The following is a 7,867-nucleotide window of genomic DNA, read 5'->3' as shown; positions in this document are numbered from 1 at the left end:
AGACACACTCCGTTGTTGCATATGAACACATGTGTTCTTAGCTTTATTTTTAACGTTCATGGCGAAGGTTGAAACTGCTTCGTTCATTGTTATATGGTTGGAAACAGAAAATGCTGCATGTGGTAAATGGTATGATGTCTTGAATAATTTGATACTTGGCAATTGTTGTGCTCATATAGATCATGTTTAAGCTCTTGCATCATGTACTTTGCACCTATTAATGAAGAACTACATAGAGCTTGTTAAAATTTGGTTTGCATGATTAGTTTCTCTAGAGTCTAGATATTTTCTGGTTAAGGTGTTTGAACAACAAGGAGACGATGTAAAGTCTTATGATGCTTGCAATATGTTCATATGTAAGCTTTGCTGTACCGTTTTATACTTGAGTTTGCTTCAAACAACCTTGCTAGCCTAGCCCTGTATTGAGAGGAATTCTTCTCGTGCATCCAAATCCTTGAGCCAAAAACTATGCCATTTGTGTCCACCATACCTACCTACTACATGGTATTTCTCTGCCATTCCAAAGTAAATTACTTGAGTGCTACCTTTAAAATTCTATTCTTTGTCTTTGCAATATATGGCTCATGGGAAAATAGCCTTAAAAACTATTGTGGTGAAGAATATGTAGCTATGTATCTTATTTCTTAATAAGTTGCTTGTTGAGCGGTAACCATGTTTCTGGGGAAGCCATCAACTATTTTACCTTTGTTGAATATCATGTGAGTTGCTATGCATGTTCGTCTTGTCTGAAGTAAGGGTGATTTTCATGATCATATGGTTTGAGTATGCATATTGTTAGAGAAGAACATTGGGCCGCTAACTAAAGCCATGATTCATGGTGGAAGTTTCGATTTGGACAATTAATCCTCAATCTCTTATGAGAATATTAAATGTTGTTGAATGCTTATGCATTAAAGAGGAGTCCATTATCTGTTGTCTATGTTGTCCCGGTATGGATGTCTAAGTTGAGAATAATCAAAAGCGAGAAATCCAATGCGAACTTTCTCCTTAGACCTTTGTACAGGCGGCATAGAGGTACCCCTTTGTGACACTTGGTTGAAACATATGCTATGAAATGATAATCCATGTTAATCCAAGCTAATTAGGACAAGGTGCGAGCACTATTGGTAATCTATGCATGAGGCTTGCAACTTATAGGATATCTTATACATAACACATACGCTTTATTACTACCGTTGACAAAATTGTTTCTATGTTTTCAAAATGAAAAGCTCTAGCAAAAATATAGTAATCCATGCTTCCCTCTGCGAAGGGCCTATCTTCTACTTTATTGTTGAGTCAGTTCACCTATTCCTTCTATCTTAGAAGCAAACACTTGTATGAACTGTGTGCATTGATTCTTACATGTTTACTTATTGCACTTGTTATATTACTTTGTGTTGACAATTATCCATGAGATAAATATGTTGAAGTTGAAAGCAACCGCTGAAACTTATATCTTCCTTTGTGTTGCTTCAATGCCTTTACTTTGAATCTATTGCTTTATGAGTAACTCTTATGCAAGTCTTATTGATGCTTGTCTTGAAAGTATTATTCATGAAAAGTCTTTGCTATATGATTCATTTGTTTACTCATTGTCTTCACCATTGCTTCGAATCACTGCATTCATCTCATATGCTTTACAATAGTATGATCAAGATTATGATAGCATGTTGTGGCACCCCCGGGATCAGGGTTAGACAAATACCAGATCTTCGTCTGACATAAGCCTAACCTAGAGCTCGAGAGACTACAGTGAGAGAATCGGTAACACAACAGTGACTCTACGACTCAAAAAGGTAATACAAGCTCATAACTGAGCGAAGAACCAAAGTATTACAAGCAGAGGTCACTGACCTGACATACATCAATCAACGGAAGCAAAGTTATGCTATTAGACATAGCAAGATAGCAAAAGGCCTAAGAGGCCAGGAGCATAACGGCGACGTCCCGGCCCATAGATTCCAGCTGCCACCCGGGAACCCCAAGCTACTCGTCGATGTCGACTACAAACCACCATCCGTTGGAGCGACTTCGTGCCGAAACAAAAGCATGCAAAGCTGAGTACGGGGACTCAGCAAGACTTAGTACAACCTTTTAGCAAAGTGGGTATGCGGGCTTTCTGTAGAGCTTCTTTTGCGTAAAGCCAGTTTTCCTTTGTAAGACAAGAGAGAGGAGAAGCTCGACTACTCAGAATCTTTAAAAGGGGATAAGTGAGTGATATCTCTATCTCTATTGATCATCATATTATATCCACCAATCTTCATCATCTCGAACCACTATCCTCGGATCACCCCCTCAACAACCCGGAGAAGGTATACGTAAACACACATTGTTTGCCAAGTTTTACGATTAGGTTCATGTTCTCTATGATCTCCACGTCCTTTCCCAAGTCGTCCGTAACCGTGGACACGGCTTTTCGAAAAGATTTAACCCTGCAGGGGTGCACAACTTTACCCACACGTGCCAACCGACTCTTAATGCCAGAATCATTAGCTCTCTTCCTTGGAAAGCCGGCAGAGGGTGGTCGACCACGACCTTTACCTTGCTGTCCCCGAGACCATGAGTCACGCGCTAAGGATTGTTCCGCCATAACGGGTCAAGTCCCGAAGCCGGTCCTTAACGATGTGAGGCGAGGTGGGTTTCCCCAGAGGCCGCAACCCCCAGCCACCACGACCACGCTTACCCGCTCGTTATGTACCTTTAACCCCCAAGCAAAATGCAATGCATATGGCCGAGTAACGCGCAAACTATGTGACTCATGGAATCTACTAGGCAAGTTAGTGAGTCGAGAGGGTACCATAATAGGGCCTCGTGTGGTTGTACGCTCGGTCTTGGTTCAAGAGGCGAGAACTCGGTTCCTAGGGTCGGCAGAAACGAAACAACCCACCACATCCCAATGTGGCCTCTCGTCTAAGCCTTTAATCATGTTTATCAATATCTCTATACTTAGCACGTCAACCTGTCATGCTAGTTTCATTCATTGTATGGCTCCAGTCCGAAGACCGAAGTAAATAGCGTAACAAAACTAAGCATGGCTAAGCATAAAGATATAAAGGCTTTAGCGATGCACACATGCCAAACCTAGTTATGCTAGGAGCAGTGAATCAGGGATTTTGAGGCTACAAGGGTGAAACATGCAATAGGTAGGGTAACTCTACCTATCGATAAAAGACAGTTGAATCGCATGAAATATGAAGGAACCAGAGTAAAAGCATTTCGAAATTATATATGAACCAGGCTAGGGCTTGCCTTTGTCCCTGACAAACCAATGTGGATCTTCGATGCATGCTTGACTTGTTCGTCGGTGGACAATTATTGATCTTTGGTGTTGTTGATCTTCATCGTCTCAGACTCGTGCGCTATCGATCGCGAAGAAGCAAACACCGGAAAGGTAAAGAACAATCAACACATGGCATCGATGCAGGCAATCATCATGGATGATGATTTAAATTGCTGGAAGTAAACCTATGAAATACCGAATGATTTAAACGGGATTGGAACGCTCGAAGAACAGGCGTTCCGGTGAACCCCGGATGTTACTTAGGGGGTGGTTTTGTTGTTTTGCTTAACTTGTGAAACTAAGTTGTTCAAATGAATTTGATTTGTATGCCAAAGTGTAGATCTTATTTTTCTGATCATTTTGATATATTAATTTATATTTTTCTGATATAGAATGAATTACTAAACAATTACTGAAAAATAGACAGAAAATAAAAAAGGAAATATGACATCACGCTGACGTCAGCATGATGTCAGCGCGGCCATGAGCTCGCTGGGAGCTCTGGTCGAGCTCCAATCGGCCGATTAGGCCTGGGATTGAGGCGCGCGAGGTGGGGGAAGGATGCGGGGCGACGCGGGGAACCAGTTGGTGGGGGCGCCGCCCACCAATGGTCGCCGGAGCGACCACGGCGGCGATGGCCGGCGGCCGAGCTCGCAGGTGCTCGTCGCGGGGGCGGACCAGAGCGAGAGGGAGAGGGATAGGGGGTCCAGGAGGACCGCTAGCTCACCAGGAGCGCGGGGAAGTCGACGGCGAGGCCGGAGGTGGCCGGACGGCGACGCCATGGTCGTCGGAGGCGGTGGCCGGCCGCGGGGAAGATGGGTTCGGGGTGGGCGATGCTGGGGCTCCCCGGCCGATTCCTTCGACGGGGGGGTCGAGGACGACGAGGCGGAGCTGGTGGCGGTCACGGTTGGGCGCGGGGATGGCCGGAGCGACGACGAGAGAGAGATGGCCGGGCTAGGGTTCCGCGCGCGCAGAGAGAGGAAGAGAGGGCCAGGGGAGGGGAAGATAGGGATGAGAGGGAGGCGTCGAGGGAGAGAGGGCACATGACGTCTCCTGGCCGGGGCGGCGACACGCAGGAGGTGGCCGGCGTCGGCCTCTGTCGGCAGGGCACGCAGGTGCCTGCCTGGCAGAGGTAGAAGACAAGGGGGATTTTGTGAAAATCCCCCTGGGTTTTGGGGATTTCCTTGAAATTTTAAAACATGGCTAAAACCAATTATATTTTGGCACTTTGCAACCGTTTAGAGATCCAAAATAAGTTAAAAACTTTAGGAAAGAAATATTTAACGGCCTTCCTAATGTATTTGAGGTTCCACAAATTTTGGTTTTCAAGATTTGAAACCATTTGGGAGAATTTAAAACAGAGAAAGGTTTGCATACATTAAGGTTTCCACTTTAATTTATTTGCAAATTTGTCTTAATGCAAATTACATGATGCTCATGATGCACAAAACAACTCCTAATTAGGTTTAGCAAAACAGGGATGTTACACATGTCACTTCAGAAATTATCCTTGTTATCGTTTACCTACTTGAGGGCGAGTAGGAACTAAGCTCGGGATGCTTGATACGTCTCAAACCTATCTTAATTTCTTATGTTCCATGCTACTTTTATGATGATATACACATGTTTTATACACACTTTATGTCATTATTATGCGTTTTCCGGAACTAACCTATTAACAAGATGCCGAAGTGCCAATTGATGTTTTCTGCTGTTTTTGGTTTCAGAAATCCTAGTAAGGAAACATTCTCAGAATCGGACGAAATCAACGCCCAGAACCTTATAATTCCACGAAGCTTCCAGAACACCGGAGAGGGACCAGAGGAGAGCCACAGGCCCACCACACATGTGGCCGGCGCTGCCCGGGGGGGCGCCGCCCTGGTGTGTGGACCCCCCAGAAGCCCTCCGACTCCGACTCTTCGCCTATTTAAGCCTCCCTGACCTAAATCTTCGATACGAATAAGCCACGGTACAAGAAACCTTCCAGAGCCGCCGCCATCGCGAAGCCAAGATCTGGGGGACAGGAGTCTCTGTTCCGGCACCCTGCCGGGACGGGGAAGTGCCCCCGGAAGGCATCTCCATCGACACCACCGCCATCTTCATCACCGCTGCTGTCTCCCATGAGGAGGGAGTAGTTCTCCTTCGAGGCTAAGGGCTGTACCGGTAGCTATGTGGTTCATATCTCTCTCTCCCATGTACTTCAATACAATGATCTCATGAGCTGCTTTACATGATTGAGATCCATATGATGAGCTTTGTAATCTAGATGTCGTTATGCTATTCAAGTGGATTTTACTTATGTGATCTCCGGAGACTCCTTGTCCCACGTGTGTAAAGGTGACAGTGTGTGCACCGTGTGGGTCTCTTAGGCTATATTTCACGGAATACTTATTCACTCGGGTTATGATTTGAGTTGGATGTCTCTATGAAATTGTGGTGTGTTAGTACCTCCTATGAATGCTCACGGTGACGGCGTGGGGTGTTTATTAGTACTTGGGAATACATCTTTAAGGTTTGCCTACATGATGAATTAGAGTTCGTTATCTTGCCAGAGAGTAATTCAGAATAGCATAGTGAAGTGCTTATTTATATTCCTTTATGATTGCAATGTGCTTTATATCACTATTAATCTAAGTGCTACTCTAGTGATGTTATTAAAGTAGTCTATTCCTCCTCCATGATGTAATGGTGACAATGTGTGCATCATGTAGTACTTGGCGTAGTTTACGATTGTAATCTCTTGTAGATTATGGAGTTAACTATTACTATGATAGTATTGATGTGATCTATTCCTCCTTTCATAGTCTGTCGGTGACGGTGTGCATGCTATGTTAGTACTCGGTATAATTGCGTTGGTCTATCATGCACTCTAAGGTTATTTAAATATGAACATCGAATGTTGTGGAGCTTGTTAACTCCGGCATTGAGGTGCTCTTGTTTTATACCTACACAATTAATGGTGTTTGTCATCCAACAAGAGAGTGTAGAGTGGTTTTATTATGTGATCAATGTTGAGAGTGTCCACTAGTGAAAGTATGATCCCTAGGCCTTGTTTCCAAATACTGCAATCATCGCTTATTTACTGTTTTACTGCATCTTTACTTCCTGCAATATTACTACCATCAACTGCACGCCGACAAGCTATTTTCTGGCGCCATTACTGCTCATATTCATCCATACCACTTGTATTTCACTATCTCTTCGCCGAACTAGTGCACCTATACATCTGACGAGTGTATTAGGTGTGTTGGGGACACAAGAGACTTCTTGTATCGTGATTGCAGGGTTGCTTGAGAGGGATATCTTTGAACTCTTCCTCCCTGAGTTCGATAAACCTTGGGTGATTCACTTAAGGGAAACTTGCTGCTATTCTACAAACCTCTGCTCTTGGAGGCCCAACACTGTCTACAGGAAAAGGAGTGTGCGTAGACATCAGGCGGCTACAGAACTCTTCGTGGAATATGACTGAATGTTTTAGGGTTTTCGTGACGGAGAGAATATATAGGCGAAGGGGCAACGTCGGGGGAGCCAGGGGGCTCCCTCCCCATAGGTCGGCGCGGCCAGTGGGCCACCCGCGCCGCCATAGGGTGTGGTCCCCTGCTGCCCTTCCTTGACTCCTCTTCGGTGTTCTGGAAGACTACGTGGAAAATAGGGCCGTGGGCTTTTGTTTCGTCCAATTCCGAGAATATTTCCTGTGTAGGATTTCTGAAACCAAAAACAACAGACAACATGAACTGGCGTTTCGGCATCTTGTTAATAGGTTAGTACAGGAAAATGCATCAAAACGATATAAACTATGAATAAAACATGTAGGTATTGTCATAAAACTAGCATGGAACATAAGAAATTATAGATACGTTGGAGACGTATCAACCACTATTACATAGAAATGGGTAATCAAACATGTTCACCACATGTGACATTCAGGTTTGGACCGAACCAAGCAATTCCTACTTTAGTACAACATTGTGTTAGCTATCAACCATTTGATACAAATACCAAAATTGATCAAAATCATGCAAGTGCATGTGATCTATATACATGTTGCTGCATCGTTATGTTTTTAATCTACTGATCTTGAATGCCAGATCAAAAGGTGTTGTAAACTTCTACGGCTGCAGTATTTTTAACATGTTCTCACAAAAGTCGGGAATGATTTGTGATCTCTTACCGATGTTTTCTAAAAACAGATTATAAGATGCACCTATATATCTAAACCCTTTCAATGTATGCCGAGCATAGATTAAGGTACGGTATTTGTTTATATACTAGAAATTACAACCTGTTACAAGGTTCCCACGACAATAGTGAAATTTTAAACGTCAAGGTCAGCTGATATTTTCTCTGAACTTACATTGTTCCATGTCAAATGTATTCTCTCCAAATAACACAATGTCCCAAAATTTGATTTCAGCATATTCAACTTTTCATATATCCAATAATTTTTCTTCAGAGGTTTTCGCCGCAACCACTACAAGAAAAGTTCTGATAGACAACGTCTCAAAATCGTCCGCTAAGGGGTATTTTTCGTCGCCCATGGGCCTAACCCGACGATATGGGTTCTGTTGTGGAAACTGCGTCGAG

The sequence above is a fragment of the Lolium rigidum genome, chromosome 6 (assembly GCF_022539505.1).
Source record: "Lolium rigidum isolate FL_2022 chromosome 6, APGP_CSIRO_Lrig_0.1, whole genome shotgun sequence".
Lineage (NCBI taxonomy): Eukaryota > Viridiplantae > Streptophyta > Magnoliopsida > Poales > Poaceae > Lolium > Lolium rigidum.
The sequence above is the reverse complement of the archived record's forward strand: the minus strand, read 5'-3'. Positions refer to the sequence as shown.